The sequence below is a fragment of the Rhipicephalus microplus genome, chromosome 3, assembly GCF_043290135.1.
Source record: "Rhipicephalus microplus isolate Deutch F79 chromosome 3, USDA_Rmic, whole genome shotgun sequence".
Classification (NCBI taxonomy): Eukaryota; Metazoa; Arthropoda; class Arachnida; order Ixodida; family Ixodidae; genus Rhipicephalus; species Rhipicephalus microplus.
Genome location: NC_134702.1, coordinates 164,776,331 through 164,798,370, shown reverse-complemented (window position 1 = coordinate 164,798,370; position 22,040 = coordinate 164,776,331). Strand labels below are relative to the sequence as shown.

The following is a 22,040-nucleotide window of genomic DNA, read 5'->3' as shown; positions in this document are numbered from 1 at the left end:
ACATGATAAACAAATGCTCAACAGAAAGAACGGCAACATGACAAGTTTTTCGGCTGAACTCGCTTTAAATGACATCTGTTTTGTCACAATTTGCACAGGTTTGCATTATAAAACATGCCAATATAGCTGCCTTTCTTGGAAGTAAGCGCTTGACTTTGTGCTTTCGCTAGTTTTGTTTTTGCGCTCTGTGCTGGATGTTCAACATGCACAACCAACCAGCCGAATCAAAAGCCTCGCTTCAATACATTGAGGTCAGTCCGCAACTGTTGCTGCCCCTCTGCTGAATGTTCTTGCATTTAATTGCAATGGCGAGTCATTTTATTCCGTACAAAATGTTTACTTCTACATTGAAGATGAGTGTTAGTGCTGTTTTAATCACATAGAGCTTGATTGATCTTCTATGCCTACAATCGTTTTATCACTACAGATAAATCAACAATGCGAAAATTAGATGACAACAGCTGTCACAACAGCTGTCACTTTGTGGACAGCAGTATTGTGTTTTCCAGATATACGAACTTATGACGGCCATCGCAGCTCTAAAGTCACAGAAGCAACAAAACTTTTACCAAAATAAAAACAACAGATTAGTAAAACTCACTGTGCATAAGTGTAAACACAACCATGAAGCGTTTATGCCAAACTAACCTTGGAAGTCATTTGGCAATGAATACATTCTCTTTTTATGATGTGTAGTTTTCAGTTACCGGACAATCAAGATTTACCGACACTCGATTTATGTAGCTATCTTCCACTACTCATCGTCACTTGGGATGAGTTAATTTTGCGGGAAAGTTAAGTCTGGCGTTCGTTGCATAAGTCTGTGGCCAGAGTTAGGGGTAAGTATAGCCAGATTGCCGCCAGACTTGGCGGATGAAATTCTTTACAAGATTCTGAGCAACGGCGGTGCACTCGAATCTACTGCCGCAGGGCCGGTGCATTCAATGGGAACCCGCAGGAGCCTCCAATCCGCCTGAATACTCCGCAGTTGACGACGATTCTTCTTTTTTATTGCACGACGTGGATGACGACGATGGCGAAGCATCTTGGTTCCGTTAACCAGTGAGCTCGCCATGGACGGGAATCTAGACCACTTTCGAAAAACACGGATATTCATCCACAAGTTTTGTGACCCATTGTAGGTGTTAAATATTGTGTAAATGATGAAGAACGTCGCTCACACAATATTAAACAGTAAGTGTCCATATCAGTCTTACGAACAACGGCGCGCATTGAGCTGACATTTTCGGGTGTGTGAGCCTGAGTAATGGCGTTTTTGAAAACATCATTGCGGGAGTCGCCTGATGACTTTTCGATTCCGGTGTGTCCCGTTTTTCGATAGTCCTCTATTGCCCAAGTTTTTCGCATAATCTGCTTTGTCTTCGTTTGTGAAACGGAACGCGGGAGCACCTGGCCGGCGCTCTGCGGCGGCTGCCTACAGTGCCATCAACCTACAGAGAAAAAAAAAACACGCACGATTTCAGTGTAAGCTATCTGTGAACAAACTAACCAGTCACGGCTGGTAGACAAGCGCTGATGGACTACGGTGTCGCTACGATAGCGCTGCCGGCGATGCCTCCAGTGCGTCGTCTTCAGCGAATAAATTGACTGTGGTGCGCAGACGACACCCGACAAAAAAAAGTAAGCCATGGCCGGTCACGGCCAGTCTCCAGGCGCGCACTTGCAAGCACGCGCCTTGAGACTGGTTGTGACCGGCCGTGACTGGCTATTTTGTTCGCCGATAGATGACACCGAACGTGAAAGTGTTTTCTATCGCTCTCGGTTGATGCCGCTGTAGACGGCTGCCACAGAGCGCCGGCCACGGGCTCCCGTGCTTCCTTCCACAAACGATAACAGAGTACATGGTACAGCTTTGGAGCTTTGTGGTGTAGCGATGGTACATTCAGCACATGTCGCTCGCATTCGGCTCCATCTTGTGGTATTCAGTGGTGTCGTGGGAAGACGTAGTGTGCATATACCCGGTTGAGTGCAGCTCGTATCAGCACTGCTGCTCGCCGTACCGATGATCGACTTGCTTGCAGATACCGCAAGGATCTGGCTTGAGAAGCATGTAGGGCGAGTGTAGCGTCCCGCGCATTATTGCTCACTAGGTCAGTTTTGGAAATACATTGGACCGTGTGATGGGTCGTACGTGCGTTTTCCCTCTTCGTCTGGGACAAGAGACGGTCTCGGCAAGCTGCAGCTCACACCGCGGGAAAGCAAGTCCTTGTAATCGATACACATGGTGAGCTCGGGACTTTCCTTGGCTATCGAACTCTCCACGGCGTGCCTTGTGGACGTGTCGTCGTACGGAAGCACCGTGAGTCTAATGAAAAATGACAGGTCTTTCGGCGTGCATCCGAAGCTCGTTGCACTTGTAGTTGGCGTCAGTGTCGGTAGGCCTGTCGATATCAGAGGAGTCATCAGGCTGTTCGAAGGTGAAGCTGCGGCTCACTACAAACTTACGGCGAGAAGGGTCAAGAAGATGGTCAAAGGGATGTTGCGGCCTGCTACGACATCGAAGCGAGGGGAGTCGAAAGGTCTACTCGACGACTTTCGAGCTTATTAGGCTGCAGATAGGGAGTACTCTCTTCTACATGTTTACTGCGAGAAGGATGACCTTGGAAGAACAATCTGTCTGACAACATGGGTCAGTTTTGAGCTCATCGTCCTGCGATCACAATAAAGACGTCCTTCTGCTCTAAGTGGAAGCCTACTCGTGCACATGTCTCTGGGCAAGCATTTCCTGATCTGGTTCACGATGGGCACCTAGGAGTGAACCGCTGCTGCGTCATCGTGAAGGGCGCTATTTAGTTGCAGTCCACGGGGAACCATATCAAGACAATGGTAGAAAACTGTCTCAACAGCGCCACTACATGCGTGCAGTGAGCAAAGCCACTGCTTGCTATGGTGACTCCTAGCCACCCTTTAATACAGGTCGAAATGGACATGTTTCATCACAAGGGGGCATATTACCTTCTCCTCATAGACTACTATTCGAAGTACCCCGACGCTCGACGATGTCCTCAGCTGTGATCTTCATTGTAAAAAGTGTTTTTGCAAGACTTGAGATTCCGAAGACACTCGTCAGTGACAACTGACCACTAATTTTGTCAGCAGAGCTTCACGATTTATTCAGGAGTTGCGACTTCTCTCAAGTCAAAAGCAGCCCCTGGTACCCTCAGGTAAATGGTAAAGGGGAACACATGGTGTGGACGGTCAAGGAACTTTTGAAGAAGCCACCGGACTGCCCCTGGCTTCTCCTGCAATACCGCAACCCACATGGTCACCCGGCTACAGCCCTGCTCGGCTGCTGATGGAACGCTGCCTCCGGACTTGCCTTCCAGTGTCAACAGCCAAACTGCTTCTAAACTTCAACAGGTGCGACACGGCCCAACGTTGCATCTCGGTCAACATTTCCAGCACCGACATACGGTGAAGGACTTACGTGATATGGAGCAGGGTGGGGAGAGTGTGCAATCGAGAAGCAGTGTGTGTGGGCACACTGTTTAGTTTAGCGCAGCACCCACGCTCCCGTGTAGTATAGATGGACTCGCGGGATGTCGTTGGCAACCGAATACATCTGGTACATAACCAGCCTCAGGCATCGGGCTATGGTGAACGTCTGGCTCCACCGCAACGTCAGCTGTCGGTTGGTGGTGAGGGAGATTGTTACAGCTGCCAATAGAGTTGTTACAGCTACAGCACAGATCTCCATGACACTTTCAAATCATTTACTTACACTAACCCGATCGGTAGTAACGATATCTTTGTTGTTCGTTTAAAAACACTGAAACACTTTTTGAAAGAAAATGAGATTATGGTGTCAAAACTCAAAAGTCAAGTCGGAATTAGCATAAGCTGGCGCATATAAATTTATTTTGCCAAAAACAAGCAATACACAACGCCTTCTCTAATTATACCAACGCTTTTTTCTAAATTCTCCCGAGTACTACAGTGCTGATGTGTTATAATGCAAACGGTATATTAGGTGTGCTAGAAACATGCCAGTGTCCTGTAGGAAAGCTGATTTCAAGCACACGTGCTTATATCTTTGTACACTTCTTTTCGCCATACGTGCTTATGCAAGAACTACGTTCGAATTGGGAAACAGTGGGAGTGCGGCTGCAGCCTCAAAAGTCGGCAGATTCGTAAATGCCACAGGACGCTTAATCTCGTACGTTCGAACTTTTTTCTTTTAACTCGCGACCCCAATTGGCAGCCATCTCCTGATCCCGAGGTAACTTTTGAAAAGTGACCTCATCGAAACCGTAACTGCTGTGACAGCCATATGTCGCGCAGTAACTCGGCATCACGAGCCCCCTTCAACCTTGCACAAACACAACTAGTCAATGTCGGATGGCAGAAAAATCTAATCAGAAGAAAATGGTGCAATGGCGAGAAATTTCTACAAACTAGGCCAACTGATGCTTTGCCAGGCAGCAGATCACAGCAGAAACAAGGCTCAACTGTGAAGTAAACAAGGTGAGCTGACTGAGCGACGCAGGCGTAACTGCGCAAAGTTGCCCACCGAGCAGCTCTTCGATCCTGACGGTAACATCCACTCCCCACGTGTATATCTCTCCCGTACTCCGCCCCTACGCGCACGCTTGCCAGAAGAAAAGGGGGGGTGTTCTCGTGGTCAAAGTTTGCTCGCCTATAGCGCCATTGTTTAATCGAACCTCGCCAAAAAAACCTCCGTAGATATGTTGTAAGAGAGTACAGACACAATATTCACAACTAATTCACGAATTAAAAAATGGCAGCATATCAACGGAGTGAATGATGGAGAGTGGGGCGAAGCATTTGTCCGTCCATGCGTCCGTCTGTGTGACCGTCCATGCGTCTGTTCGTGCGCCCGTCCCTGCGTTCGTTAATGCATCCGCCCCTGCATCCGTTCATGCGTCCATCCATGCATCTGTCGGTGTGTCCGTTCGTCCATCTATTCAACACTCCAAGTCCCACCATCTCGCATCTTTTTATCATATATTCCCCATATAGAAGCACCGCCATTCAGTGGACATTCCAAGGATTAAACGAGAGGTGGCACACGCACACTTTCTTACGGCTTGCGCTTCGGGTCTACTTCCCACCTTCAACCACCTTGAGTTCATGGTATATACTAGTTCAATGTGTTCATGGCACTGCGGCCCAATGCTCGCTAAACCTTTCTAAAACCAAGGAGGTTACGCCCAGCGAGTATAACGTAGCAACCTTTTCCTGTCAAATAGTGCTCAATGTACATGCCAGTGGCTGCTAATGTGAAATGAGAGAGAGGAGGATTCAGCTTTTAATTTCTTACGGCTTGCGCTTCGTATCTGCTTCCCCCCTTTAACCACCTCGAATTCATCCATGGTATATACTAGTTCATTGTATTCATGGCCCTACGGCTCAACGCTCGCTAAACCTTTCTAAAACTAAGGAGGTTACACCCAGCGAGTATAATGTAGCAACCCTTTCTTGTCCGATAGTGCTCAATGTACATGCCAATGGCTGCTAATGGGTATCGCAGCGTGCGCTTTGACTAAAAGCCGAATGGTCCTGTTTCTCATTCTCAAGTAGCAGCCATTGGCATGTACATTGAGCACTATTTTTTATTGTTAAACAACGCACAGAAGAAATCTCTCACCGCCACCACCTTGGAAGTCGAATGTTATACCTATTTCGGGTATGTGGCACTGCTTGTTATGTACTACGAGGGACGCACAAGCCACGCCATTAGGAGCTTCGCCCCTAAAAACCACTTCAGTGTCCCTTTATTATAGTTTAACTTTTGCCCAGTTCAAGTTCTATAATTTTTTTGAGACTTCGTGTGAGGCTTAGAGAATGTTCAATTTCCACTCTGTTGTGTCTTTTTATACAGAAGACTTTAGGCTAAATTATTAGGTTTAGAAGGTATGCTGGTTCTTTTATCTCTACTATGTTTGAAACTTTTACGCTTTGTCATTTCTGGATGAGCTTCTTATTCTCACAGAAAGCTTCACAGTGGCATGGCTAATGACTGTAACAACAAATTACACTGAACACTCTCCAATGATGGTCGTCAGATTATCATTCATTGCGTCAACGCTAAGGTCGGTTTCCTTGGCTATAGTCGAGTAAGAATTCTGGATCAGAGAACGTAGTATATAGCAATAAGTGTGCTGAGAAAATATAAACTCAACAAATGCAAGATGAAGTAAAAATTCGGGTTCAATGCTAAAGGTTTGCATTTTTATTCTGCATGATCGTAGTAATTAGCGTGGAATTGAAGACAGTGTAAAAATCGCACGTGCATAACAAGTGCGGTCGTTTCATTGTCTTCATTTTCGGCCCCGATGATTGCTTGATTCTAAAGACACCCTTGCTAAGTGAAGCTGTTATGTAGGAATTTAGCCTGTCGTGTACATTTATATACTGAGCACTGTTTACACTCACTTTAATTGCACTGAAGAACGCCATGTTACATAGTAACAATTTGTATGCATTCTACCACTTCAACAAAAGAACGTAGAAACCGGTGTCAGCATAGTACTACAAAAGGCCACCTCTTGCAGAGCGATAATACCGCAACAAAACGATAGAGTTATGTAAGACACTTATCAATTTAAAACAATATTCTGTGTGGTTATACTTGTCGAAACCGCCATATCATTTTGCGGAAATACGCAGTTCGGAATTTCAAAAGATTTCAAAAAATTTCTACACTGCGAGGCTTGGCAGAGTGATGAAGCCGACGAGTCGATGAAGATTCAAATTCCCTTTTGCACAACAAAAATGGAAGAACCTATTTTTTACGTTAATTTATTTCGAATACCCGGGCGTTTGAGATACTGGCGCGACAAAGAGCAAACCGGTGTACTTCAGGTTTAGCAGGCAAGTGCCGTAAGCACTGTACCACCACTGCCGCCGATATCCCTTAGTAACTGGCAACTGCAGCGTCGTTAAAAATCAACTTCACATGTTCTCGACAGTCCTTACTAAGCACCAGAGTAGTGACGGCATCATGTTCATGTCCGTCTGTGATGGGAGGTGGTGGTTTTAGCCCACTGCCAACAGCCTTGCGGCCCAGGTTGACCCATACCGCGGATGCTATTTGTTGTGTAGTGAACTGAAAGTGGGGCTGCACTCTTTCTGCAAGAGAAGCTCAGACTGATACACAGTGGCTCGCTCTTGAGAGAAACGTGACTTGACTGATGCGTTCGCGGAGTTTAAAGATTGAGAGCGCGGATCAGGGAAGCCCGTCCTGTGTTGCGATTTCTATCGCAGTTTACGCAGTGCTTATCTAAACACGTGGCTATTTTTTTTCGTGAAGCGACCCACAATTGAAATGTTGAACTCAAATAGGAGCTTAACGATTTGATAGCCGTACGATGGAGGCTATTATGAGCAATAACCCTCTCCGCAAATATCAATGGGTGACCACAAAAAAGGAAATATATGCACAATGTGAGCGATGATGGAGGTTACTCCGGAGATTAAATGCAGTAAACCGTGAATACTCTGTACATTCACTCCATCATATTTCGCAAAGCCCGCGGGCTATAGGTGGTGCGCCATGCATTCCAATATGGCTGCGGGAGGAAGATGAACACGTAACTCGCATAGCAAAAAAAAAAAAAACAATAGGACGCACAACCGTACGCTCCGTGGCGCTTTATTCGTATGAACTCTTGGTCTTCAAATGAACGCATATCGGACAAAAGTATTTTCCTAAATGATACAAACAGCGCAATGTTCGCTACCTCACTTCTTTCCGCAGTGCAAACGGAGGTGCTCTCAGCTGATCGACCGTGTATCGACGATGCTTTAGCGTAATCCTGTGCGTGCTTTAGAAAACTGCACGAACCAGAATTCACGTATGAACTGAACGGCACTGCAAGATCATCTGTGCCGAGCCTTTTTGGTGGATTTGCTGCAGTATTAGGTCACTTACGAATAGCGTGCCGTTGCGGCTGCACAGGAACGCATGTTTCACGCAGCGATGGTTTGCAATCATATTTTCCATCGTCATTACGTGCGCTCTAAACATTATGCAGCTGCTTTGTCAACGAACCACAAGCATTTACCTTCCCAATAAGTAGTGCTTAATTGAGTCACAGCCAATATCACACTCCAACAGTGCCCAATTCCCAGCACTTGGATGTTGGCCATTTTATCAGCGCGATCGTAACAAGGATAGCGATACTAATACACGCGAACGCTTTTTGCAACGTCAAAATTGCGAAAATTTGTCGCACAACAACGTCGCTCGGACGGCACTATTAAAGTGCAGGAGAAGTTAGCGTGGACTGTAGTCGTAATTGCATATTTCATTGCTCTAATCATTTCGCTTCACTAGTTGAGATCGAGTGTGTTGGTGACATGTGGCGCGAAAGTATCCACTGTAATTGGGATACTTTCAATGCACAAGAAAAAGTATACTTTTATTTCAAGCTCGCTGAAGGATAATATACAATTGTAGAGAGGAAGAAGATTACGTGCCGCCGTGGGTCACGTCTTTAGCGAGAAGAGCCGAGCGCGATCTGTTGCCCCAAGCGCTGTGATTCCTAGGTCGGTTGTTTCCGCCCGCTTTCCGCATCAATAGACTTGCTGTTCAAGTACTACTTACGCCGATAAACCCCGTTTTAGAGTGGTGGAGGTGGTGGGTAGCGCAACCTGGAACTCTGCAACAGAAAACTACCTGCCATTCCAGAAATTACTGAAGAAAACACCCAGCAAGGTACAACTCTGCCTCCGATGGTCATCGTGCCCACTGCGCTACGTGTGCGTGATCCACCTTTTTTCGACGTTATCGGTGATAAAGACGTAGATGATTGGCTGTCGAGAATTGAAAAAGTAGGCGCAAGTAATAAGTGGGAAACCCTTCGAAGCTGCAATATGTACCCTTCTACCTGAAAGAGGTAGCGAGTCTCTGGTTTAACAACCACTCGGGGTGCTTTGAAGCTACGCATTACCTATGTGTTCGGTCGCCCGGAGGTACGCAAGCTTCGTGCCGGACAGCGTCCACAGTGACGCGCACAGCTTCAGGGGGAAGGCTTCACAAGCTACATTGACGATGTGCTGGACTTGTGGAAGCGCCTTGACTTTTCAATGATTGAAGCAGACAAGATCACACACATGTTGAAGGGGATGGATGACGACCTCTTCCGGATGCTGCTGGCCAAGAGCCATAAAAATGGTGACTTGCCCGTTGAACTCGCGTGCGTCGATGTCGTAGTGCTGCAGTAGTCCTGTCAGCAGCGTAAGACGCTGGCCCTGACAGTCCCACTCTCCTGTCGGAGACGCTCGGCTGATATATCTTAGTCCCGGAACAGTGACTTCCGAATTTCGGCAGCAAATTTTAAGAACGAAGACCCGCGGTCGAAGCACTGCAAGCCGTGTTCACTTCATAAGAGCTGTCAGCATATACAAATTTTGTTGTCCCCCTTCTTTCGTCTCTCGCTCCTGCCCCAAAACCCATGCCCAACTTCTTTATTTTCAACACTCGTAACGAGGACATGTGCAAGTATCATCAACGAGAACTTGAAAAAACAGCTCCTGTCGGAAGTTAACAATGTGCAACAACTTATTACAGAAGCTTCCATCCTTCCCTCTACCACGCGAACTACAGCACTTGGTTGTAAGTCAAGTATATTTATGTCATGTTATGAACATAAAGTGTTGAGAAAAAGTGACGCAAAAGTCACCGTCTGAATTTTCGAATTGCTCAGTTACTTCTCCGGGGCTGTAATTGACAACATTATTGAGTTATCATTAAAGGAAGTAATTGTAATTGCAATCGATGACTTATTTCCTGCAACGTGTGGTGAAAAATGGTTCAGAGATAACAAGTATGTGAAGGCATAGGAATCATCCCTTTGTGTGCCTTCAAGAGCACGAATCGTTGATGGTTCGTGGGGTGCTTGCTGTTAACGCTAATTTTATTCGTACGATGCTTCGGCTATTAGAAAATAAGAAAATGAAACATTTCGTAGCTAGTGGTACACGTTAAGTACACCAACGTCGCGTAAAAAGTGCTCATTGGGAAGTCTCACGAGCACCAAGGCACTAATGCACCAAGAACAGGTGCCAATTCCCACAAGAAAGACCGATAGCGAGGTCTCTCCGAGTTACCCGTTTTATTACCCTCCTCAGCGGGAACGCGACTTGCGTCATTGCCCGTGAACGTGCACTTAGCTGAAAACTGCTTTTAGTCGCCAAGCACGTCATGCAAAACGCTCATAACCAGACGGAAGAACATTAGGAGTGGGTGCACATAAGATGTCTGGTCTAGACAAGGTGCGATACACTTACGTGCGAAATCATGTTGGACGCCATTTGGTGACGTGAATGGCATTTCTAAAGGTCACGCCAGACAGGCTCTTTTTCTTTAATCCTTTGAGGGGTGATGCAAGAAATGAGTCGCCCTTCCTTTTATTTGTCGTTTTTTATCGTTTTTTAAAGTTTTTGTTATCGTTTCACCTCTTCATTAACATATATTGCTGCTACAGTGCATCAAAAACATTTAGAAGACAAGTAAAACTTATTCGCACATTCGCAGTCCATGATAGCGATGATACGTTGAGCTTAAGTTCCTTTCGTTCCATAAATTTTTTATTAAAGTGGTATCAGATTGCGTAAACAATAGCTGAAACTCTAAGTTTGTGGTATTTGTCTGCTTAACTTTATGTTGAAAGCAGTAACTTCAGCATGAAACAATAGACATTCTTTCAGAGTAGAAACAGTATATCGGCCAAAAATCCTTCTGGGATTGCAATTTCATAAAAATGAATTCATTTCTTGCTTAGCCGACTACAAACCATACAGGAATAAATGTTTTTTGTCTAATTTGGTCGTCTTCATTGCGTCACTCAACAGCACTAAATTACAAAACTGGCCCTCAAGTTATTGTGATTTTATCATTATGAGAGCTGTCCAAGAGAGGCCAAAATCTGTGGTTAAGGCGCTGTTTTTATATTTAAAGTCAAATGAAAAATTAACAAAGACGTTAGACAGCAAGTAAGTAACTTAAAACACAAAAATGCATGAGCTAAAAGAAAATCTAGCACCTCATGCCTGAAGAAGGTTCGCGAATTCAATGTAGCCGTTCTAAATGCAGTACAGGATTCAATGCAATCACTGACATCACGTCGATGTGCCTTACCGTCATTATTAACCATATTTTTGTATCTGGATAAAATTCAAACATAACTTAGGTGTTGGTCCTTGTCTGCTCTAACCGAAGAGGCAGAAAGAAGCTAAAGCGGTTGTTGTATGTGAAGACCTCCGACAGAACCACTGGGCTCAATACATGAGGGAGATGCTGAGATTAGGCACAGCATTGAAGAATAAGATAGAACAAAATTTTTTATTTTGTTTTTCAAATTTCCCTGTATGTGCTTTGTATGGGGGCTTTCCGTGCAAAAAATTTGGCAAAACGACTACAGCTCAGTGCCTTCATGAGGCATTGGGACAGGTGGTGTCCCACATTTACAGAGAAAGCTGCATATGGCTAAGAGAAACAAAAAGAAAACATTGGGCATCTTCGTCACGAGTGGTCTCCATTGGCTGTGCTATCAGTGACATCGTGCTCAGCATCGTGTCAAGCACGCGCCGTTGGCATCTCTGTGAGTGACGTAATTCATCCCATTGCAATCTTGGCACGGAGTACGTGTGCATTAATTTCTACCGAGATCTTCCACTTGCGCTAGTCACGGAAAAAGTTAGAAGACCGCTGACAGTGAAAACGAAAGACAGCTCGCATATACCGGGCCGACAGTGCAGTCCGACCACAAAAACTGGCCCGGGAGGACGTGTGACAACAACGACTGTGAATGAATGATCCCGCAGCCTTCTAACCCATGCTGAATGGCGAACGAGATTGGGAGTGCCGGTGGCGGGAGCACGCTACAAACCCCACTGCTGAGTTAGTTGGCGATATCAAAGACTTGCACCAACGCTTCGAAGAACAAACGGCATTGCAGGCACAACCAAAGTGGCAGTTATTCCCTGGCACAACAGTTTCAGCATGATACTTGCCGGAGTGGGTTCGCCAGATAAACTCGAGATTTAGGCGCTACCTTCCCCAGTACCCCTTTGGCTTCGGCTGCGACGTCTCTGACCACCTGTGGTTCCAGAACACCCACTCTGATAATAACACAGTGCGAAACACATTTAACCGCTTATACACTCCGTCATTACAGCGATCATTTGAGGCACAATGCGCAGCAAGTGCAATAAACACTGTAGTGAACCCAAGACAAACGTGCGTCTAACCTATTCAGAAGCATGAACATGTAACCAATAACTGTGAAAGGTTGCGGTGCAGCGTGGGGTTGAACCCACTGCTAAGCACCGAAGCCGCACGTTTGAGTTTTCGCTGGTTAACCATTTGTATAGAGTGCTTCGGTGGTCTAATTCAAAGACGTTTTTGGGTCGGTGAGACACATACGTCTCCCTTTATTCTCGAACACTAAAGGTTGTACTTGGTGGAAATTCCTTCATGCTACTTGAAAGCACGCTATTTTGAAGGATAATGTTTGTTATCATGTGAAAATATTGATAAAACCGCACAGGGTTAAATTACAAGCACTGCAATTTCTAACATGGTAAAGAACATCAAGGTGCTGCTGCAGGGAACAAAACAAAAATGATGGAGTGAATTTTTTCTTGAGAAATCACAAATAAAACAAATACGTTGTTTATGCATTAACTATTGTACATGCAGTGCAATAGAATGACTAAAAAACTGGCACACACCCACATTGTGGAAATACATGTAATGCGAAGCAGTCAGAGAGGAATCAAATCGTACTGCACATAACATGAATGTCATACACACGTGTTGAGACCTGCCAATAATGGTGTTCATATAGTGACGTCGCGCAACACAAATATGGTGTAGATCAAGCTAATAAAAGGGCTGAGAGCGAACCAGGAGCATTCCATGTAAATATTTTTGTACATGACATGCATGTGATAATTTTTGTGCTACCACCTAAAATTATGTTCATCATGGAGTCGGGCCGGCAATACCACTTGTGTGTATCGAACTAGCGAACTGGACGCAAGCGCACGATGAGCATGTCATGCAATTCTAGCCATACATGACTTTCATGTACTGATGCTACCACCTGCCATTTATGTACGTCATACAGTGACGTAACGCAATAAGCATTTTGGTGTACATAAAGATAGTGAACTGGACACAAGCGCACCACGAGCATTGTACGTAAATGGCATTGTACATACCATGGTTGTAATGATTTGAACTTTACCTTCTGCCACTTATGTTTGCCATACAGCCATGTCAAACATTGCCTAATGTGATCCATAGTAGCTTAGAGTAATAGCCGCGAGCGTGCCAACAGCATGGCATTCAAGTCATGCTGTACATGACTTGTGGAGATATTAAATGAAGCAAACTATTGACTACTTCAAGCATTCTCCGTATCTATCTATCTATCTATCTATCTATCTATCTATCTATCTATCTATCTATCTATCTATCTATCTATCTATCTATCTATCTATCTATCTGCCTATCCACCAACATCTCGGTGCTCTTGTGATCGCTCGCTTACCTTGGGCTAAATAAAATTTAGTATGTTAGGGTAGGATGATTGGACGAGCACTACTCGCTGTCCATGACTTGAAATATATCAAAAGATCATCGCGTACATCCTAAAACACTTCGCGCCAGACTGTGGCACATGCTTGATGGCGGGTGTGTGGCAGAGGTGTTTTACAGTTCCTATCTACCTAAGAATGGCGAGAACGGAAAAAAGTAATTTTACCACGTGAGCGTTAAAGAAAAGCTAACATGTGCTTTGTTGGCCCGACGAACGCATAGGATAAATAGCAAGGTGCCAGCAAAAATCTAACCCCACATTTTGCGTGGCAATCAAGCATTTTGGCTCAGTGCCACGCTAGGACTGAAACTGGTTTTATAGTGGCCTGTAATGTTCACGAAATGTCAATTGGTCTTGCAGAGCTGGCTATCTGATCTTATAAACAGCATATACGTACTTCTATCACACAGTTGTCACGTCGACATAACGCCAATGGTAGCTAAGCGCCATCCACTAAAGCTCAATTGTCTAGCAGTTTCCAGGGCTGCTATCTTCGTTGGCACAAGCACTACATATCCGCTTACCGCTTATCATCATTGCTAGTGACCTTATATTGGATGTTTCAAAACACAACCAGACTTTGTGCACACAATACATGAAAAACGTTTTTTATTTCGACAGAGCCGCTCAATACCGCATGCTCACAACCATAAATGAAGGCGTCATTGATTACTTCTTCAGAACAGACATGAACAATTTGAAGCAGCTAAACTATACTTCATACGTCAATGTCGAAAGGCCCCTCATTGCCGCATTGACAAACGACTATAGGAACCGCAATACTTCAGCTAATTGTGCTGACACTTCACAGTGAGTCGGCCACAGTTCAGGAGGTGTCAACAGCCCACTGGACGCGTATTCATGACTCTTCTACACATGGACGTCACAGATACGTCACAGGTGTACGCGTATTCGTTATGTGTGCTCACGTATGCATCATCCAAAGCCAAAGAAACGTTTCAGCCTACCACAGTTCATGCTGGTAGTGCGTGTAGCTAACGTCCTTTCACAAGCATGCTTCACACAACGTGTACTGCCAAGGTACGAGGGATTAGTTAATTTCTTGTACTAACACTTCTCATTTATGTCTGTCATAGAGTAACGTCCTGCAATACCGAACTTGTTATACATTAGGCTAGCGACACGGTCGTGATACTTCCACAAGCATGGCTTGTAAGTCATGTTGTACATGAAGTGGATTTCAGCCCTTTTATATTACAATCGATCCTTTATGGATGTCTTACAGACACGCTACGCAATATCGAAATTTGTGTATAATAAACCATCACACTGAGCGTGAGCGTACCATTAGCGTGGCATCCAAGTCATGTTACGCATGACATGTCATGATTCGCATATGCCCACTTGTCATTTATGTTCACCATACAGTCACGTCACGCAATAATATGAAAGCCAAAGGGCTGCGAGTGTGCCATGAGCGCGCCATCAAAGCCATGTTGCACATGACATGTCATGATTTTCATATTGCCACCTGTCATTTAGGTTAGTCTTACGTAATGCGAAATATCGTGCATATCAAGCTACGAAAGCAGTATTCAGCGCACCACATGCGCTGCATATATATGATGTTGTACATGACATGCTACTCATGATTTTGATATTACCACCTGTCTCTTACGTTGGCCATGCAGAATTTCTGATACCAATGTTTGGATATATCATATTAAGTAAACGACTACAGGAGCACCATGGCCTTGGGTTGTAAAGCATGCCATTCATGCTAATAATGAATTTCATGGTATGACAAGTCATTCATTTATTCATACAGTTATGTTGTGCCACTACAATTGGAGAGCGCAAAGTCACAGACAGACAGACAGACAGACAGACAGACAGACAGACAGACAGACAGACAGACAGACAGACAGACAGACAGACAGACAGACAGACAGACAGACAGACAGACAGACAGACAGACAGACAGACAGACAGACAGACAGACAGACAGACAGACAGACAGACAGACAGACAGACAGACAGACAGACAGACAGACAGACAGACAGATAGATAGATAGATAGATAGATAGATAGATAGATAGATAGATAGATAGATAGATAGATAGATAGATAGATAGATAGATAGATAGATAGATAGATAGATAGATAGATAGATAGATAGATAGATAGATAGATAGATAGATAGATAGATAGACAGACAGACAGACAGACAGACAGACAGACAGACAGACAGACAGACAGATAGATAGATAGATAGATAGATAGATAGATAGATAGATAGATAGATAGATAGATAGATAGATAGATAGATAGATAGATAGATAGATAGATAGATCTTGTTAATACCACCGCTCGAGGTGTCGACAACAAAACAGAAAAGAAGGCAGAAAACGACATTGTCTCACAGTTAGGTTTTAGAGCCTCCTGACTGATGGCCTCAGATAATAACTGCTGGCGTTTTGCGTTCGACAACAAAGAAACTTCGACTGACGACCATGAATAGTGGTGCTCTGCCGCACATGCAAAACGTTACGCTGTAGCGCGCAGCAATACAGAGTGTGGAACACATGTTTCATTGGTGATTTTCAATAACCTCTTAAAATAGGACTCCCATAGGACACCCATAGGACACCCATAGCAATTCTACTTCCCACGAAGGTTTAGCTTCGAAACCTCTGAAAATTTACCAATATTTGTCAAAAGGGCACCACAATTTCATCTCTATTTCTGCACGCCCTAATTTGAAGTTATCGTTGATGCAGAGCTACGTTCGCAAAATATCACCTGTCCGAAAGCCACCCAAACGAGGCCGAACAGTTTGAAGACGACGTGTGGCGGGCAAGGTTGACACGTAAGCAGTGCATCAGGCCCAAATTCATTAAACCAGGCAGTTTATTTTTCGCAGCGCATGTCTCGGTGAACAAGCGTAAACACGTAGCAGGGGCATTTCGACGGGAATGACAAGCTCTAAAAAGAATGTGGCTGTTCTTTTCCAATAATTATGGAAACAGCTACTCTACTTTAACAACAATTTAAACATACAATTCATACAGCAACGTGAAATACTGACCATAACCTTATGGAATAAGGCGTACTGGCAGTTTGCCGTAATTGTTGAATGGTTTGTGTACACTACCCAAATACGGTTCATTTGCGAAACGCAAGTGGCATATCCTTGGCAGCAAATTTTGACGAAAAGCTTCAAGTGATGAGGCAAAGAGACAATTTTTCAATAGCAATAATCAGTAGACACTTTCAGTGTGCAATATAAAGCAAGTCTGTGTAGGCGCATGTGGGCGCTATAAAGCAAGTGATATTTTATATTAAGTATTCATAATTGAAGAGTTCCCTAAAAATTCACCTTGCGCGAATATTCCTAACGCATTTTGCGCTAAATAAGTAATTTTTGTTTCTTGTAAGAAATTATAAAGTGCTTCGGCGTATGCCAAGAACAAAAAGAAATGAGATGGGATGATTAGCAAAAAACGTAGTAATGAAATCGCTAGAAAAGTATGCAGCAACACTAAGGGCACTGTCGTATACAAAGCAGCCATATTAAATTTTCTGGCACGATTTTACTCGTTCAAGCTTATTGGACGCCTAATATTGTGATAAGAAAATGTGCTAAGTTTTGATGAAAAATTTTTATTAGCAAAAAAGCTTCAATTATTTATGTAATGAAGAATGTCAGAAATATGGTTCTTGAGAAAATTGACAACGTAGATTGGAAGCAGGAGCAGTACTTACAAGAGATACTCGGGAGGGCTAAAATTTTCAACATTTGTAGCCTGTTTTATCATAGACCTTACTATTGTGCGCCTCTCCGGTTGCGGCAACTCAAATTTTTTAGCTTGTTTTGCCGCGACAGTTACATGATGAGGTGGTCTCATGCTACGGTGCTGATCGTTTTTGAGGCACGCTTTTCCAGTGTAGAGGGACATACTCGATCCCAATTTGCTTAAAAACATTATATGTGCTTCTGTTCCAAATAATAAAGCCATGTGCATCGTTAGACAAAGCAAATTGGATAGTTAACAAAAACGCAAAAAAACATATTTATTACGTTACACGTTGAGTTGTGGAGGATTCAGCCTTTTCTGTCTAAAAATGATGGAATCTAAGAATTTTTAAAACGTTTTCAGGTGTTCACTCTTAGTATCAGTGCTGTGTAACCAACAAAATACTACATAGGAAGCCTATTCTAAGATTAACACAGAACTAGCACTTGTTTCGGTTTCATAGGTGAGGCCTGGTCGAACGTTTTTGCTTTCATGTTTGTAAAGAGTGAGTTTGAGTATATTCAACCACGTGACAAGTACACGAAAATACACTGTTTACGTGATTCGGTGCGAAGGGAAAAAAAGCTGCATTTCACAGCTTGACTGACCACTTCACCCAGAAAAAATCTAAACTACAAATTCACAAATTTTACAAAAATTACAGGCAGCGGAAAGTGGCAATACAAATAGAAACAAGCATGTGGCCCATGACAGCAAATAATAGAATGACAACTCTGAAATACATACAAAAATATTCATAACAAAGCAGTGTATGGAAGAATAAAAACTGAATAACCATTACAGAAATACCCCAACATTCATTTACAACACAATCAGCACATCCGAATTATATTTCAGTTTTAGACAATATACGCAGATTATCACTTGTTAGTTTTCATTTGTTCATCACACTTGGAAGGCGGTGACGTAGAGTTTCAAATCCATAGCTTGTGCGAGGACAAGGTACGTGCCAAGTCTCCGTAAACCGAGTAACGCGACTGGCGGGATTTGGTTGCAAGGTGGCCAAGATGCGTAAAAAGATACTTCCTCTACATATTTCTGATTTAAAAGCTGACAGAAGCTAGTATTCGTAATAACAGGTAATTCTTAAAATTCTATATTTTGCAAATATTGAAGCAGTGTGTGCGTGATAGGATACACCTTCAATGCACCGCAAGGCATTTTTTTGTAACACGACCAGGTTCTCTAGAGATGCTTTAGAGCCTGTAGACCAGACCAGATGACAATGGTCTAAATGTGAAGAAGAAAGAGCATTGTACCCTAATATTTTTTGTTTCACAGGTAGTATGTTCTGGCATGAACGCAACACACCTAAAACTTACAAAGTTTGTGACTAATGTGTTCGGCATGGTAATTCCATGCCATGTGTTCGTGAAAACAGACACCGAGAGTTTTAACTGTTCGACAAAGTTTAATTTCAACGTTATTGAGTATTAGTTTGTGAGACGTTTCAAACGACCTGGCTTTCGCACGGAACAGTACAGCCTTGCTTTTGGAGCAAATAACGTGTAGAGAATTTGCCACAGTCCAGGCATATATATTATTTAGTATTTCATTAGCAGAAACAATGAGGTCATCAGCCGCTTCCCCAGAAAAAATTATACCGGTATCGTCCACGTAGATTACATATTCTACAATGCTGTCAATACGTACAATATCGTTGATGAAAATATTAAATAATAGGGGTAACAAAATGCTACCTTGACGTACACCATTCTTAACGTTCATATATGAAGACAGCTCTCGATTGATTGATACACATTGTTTCCTAATAGATAAGTAGCTTCTTATAAAGCTAAAACTGTACCGCAAACTCCATAACATTGAAGTTTTTCTAGCGCAATATCATGGTTTATTCTATCGAAAACTTTCGAGAAATCTAGAAATATTTCTAGGGTAAGTTTTTTTTGCTTCTAAATTTCTTAGAATCAATTCTTTTTGGTATAGTAAGGCACTTTTGGTTGAGAGGCTCGACTGAAAACCGAATTGTGACGGCGTAATAATGTGGATGATTGACATGTGGGGTTTAACGTCCCGAAACCACCATTTGATTATGAGAGACGCCATAGTGGAGGGCTGCGGAAATTTCGACCACCTGGTGTTCTTTAACGTGCACCTAAATCTGAGCACACGGGCCTACAACATTTCCGCCTCCCTCGGAAATGCAGCCACCGCAGCCGGGATTTGAACCCGTGACCTGCGGGTCAGCAGCCGTGTACCTTAGCCACTAGACCACCGCGGCGGGGCCCGCGTAATAATGTTGTGTTTATTAAATAAATTAGATAACCGAACGAAAATGAGTTTTTCACACCCCTTAGAGAAAGCTGCTAAAATCAAAATTGGCCTGTAGTTTCCTAAATTGCTTTTGTTTCCACACATATATATAACCGTTAAATTAGCGTTTTTCATTTTCCAAGAAAACAGCGCAGTGGTGAACATGAGATTATAAATGTGTACTAAGCAGCCGCATATGAGATCCAAAATGTATATTATAGGTTCTAATTTTAAGTCATCTATGTCCTCGCTTTTACTCAATTTGAAATGCTGAAAAATCCTGATGACCTCTTGCGCGTCTGTAAGATTACCAAACACAGAATTGTGTAAAGCAGGAGGCAAACAACCTGATGAATCAGAATTATGAGTACTGTCAAACAGTGAGGTAAAGTACTCGTTAAATTTGTTTGCTAGTACTGTGCCCTTGTATATTTTATTTTCGATCGCCAGCTCACTAATATCATTAGTCACTTGTTTGGTAGATATAATAGCATTAAGTTTGTTCCATAATTGCTTAAAATCGGTGACACCGTCAAACATCTTGAAATGATAATCGCGTTTAGCTTGTTTTCGTGGTTTAGTGAGTTTATTTCTGTATACCTTAAAAGCTTTAATTTTATCCGGGTCTCGCTTTATCAGAAACACTTGATACAGTCTATTTTTTTCTTTTATCGTATTGAGTGATGTGGGAGAAATCCAAGGTTTGCGCGCCCGTTTTGGTCTCTTCAAAGCTTTGAAAGTAAAATGTTTTTTTATACACAGAACATAGAGTATCAATAAAACAATCATAAGCAAGATCAGCAGAAGAACTAGATAGAACGTTGTTCGAATTTAGAGTTCTAATTTCCTCTCTGAAAGAAGATAGCGTTCGCGGATTAATCTGTTGAAAGTGAACGGCTGGAAGGATTTGACTCCTTACGTTGGTTATGTTTTCTATGACTAGATATATGGGCAAATGATCACTTATCGGGGCACGCAGGACACCTGCCTGTAACGTACTGTTTGTACTACTTCTGATAAACAAGTCTAATAGAGTAGAAGTGGTATCAGTAATACGTGTTGGAATGGTAATTACGTTTGTTAAGAAAGAAAGCAAGAAGGTCTGAAAGTCTCATCTTTTTATTTGTGTCGCTCAACGAAAGTCTCATCTGTTTATTTGTGTCGCTCTATTTTGGTACACAACATTATACCCGTCAATACAAAACACGTCTGTTTCACTACGGTACCAAGTTTCAGTCATCCTAATAACGGAAAAAATTGAACTCATCCAGAAACAAAAGAAAGTTTTCTTCTTTAGAAATAGCTGACTGCATATTAGTGTGAAGGAATGTCCTACGCTGCCTATGACGACCACTTACATACGAGTTCAATTCAGAAACGCTGGAATACATTGCCATTGTTCACAGCAGAAATATAAGTCTACTATTAAGCTAGACTACTTTAGCCAGATCCACCTCAGAAGTTACATTTAAAACAGGTGTCCTGTCTGTTTTACGCATGAAGATCCTGCCCTGCGATACCCATACATATTTCCATTCTCTTTCACGCCTTGCTTGCCGCGCCTTACTGAGCAAAATCTTCATCCTATTCATATATACAGGGTTACTGTTGTCAAAACCAAGACGAGTGCTATCTAGTTTAATTGTTTTTGCAGTGAACAACATCTTGTCTCGCACCGTTCTGGTGAAGAATCTGACGACCACATTTGATTTCTTTTTATCTTTCGATAGTACACGGTGCGCGACGTCAATGTCGTTATCTGTGACATCAGTTTCTAAGCACTTGGCGATGTTTCCGACAGTTTTCTCCAAGTTTTCTTTTTCGATTAGCGGAAGACCTTGGATTTCAATATTCATATTTCGGCTGTATTGCTTCAGCTCGACAATTTACCGTCTTTCTTCTTACAGGTCCCTCTGCAGTTCTTTAGTTTTCCTTACGACACTGCACACTCTCAGCCTTTACCATGTCAATCTCCTTGCGAAAAGCCTTCACGTCAGTCCTGAAGAGCTCAAAGCTCTCATTCATGATGCCAATAGCATCTCGAACACTTCAAGTTCAGTGACTGTTTCAGTGTTCGAGGAAGCGACCTTAAGTCTTTCACATTTAACCTCAGTCGAGAGCACGTCAAGTCTTCCCACCAGATCACCTAGAAATTTAACGACCTCTTCAATGCTATTAGGCTGCCTCTCAGCAAGGGTCGCCGCAACATTGCCCATATCGCCTGAATTCTTTCATCCCCCATGGTTTCAAGCACTTCAAGTAAAAATTGCACGAAAATGTTCTTGTGCACACAAAGCAAGAGGCAAAGTTTGAACATTAGAAAGAAAACGTTGTTGTGACTACAGTGCCCAATAAAACTTCACTAGCAGCAGAAGCGACGAACCTAGGTGCATA

At 43.2% G+C, this 22,040-nt stretch overlaps 1 protein-coding gene across 9 annotated transcripts in view; it reads right to left on the bottom strand.

Moving 5' to 3' along the window:
- The window catches only part of LOC142803999 (uncharacterized), a 96,141-nt gene that overhangs the window by 23,201 nt on the left and 50,900 nt on the right, over positions 1-22,040 (bottom strand). The window lies entirely within an intron of this gene.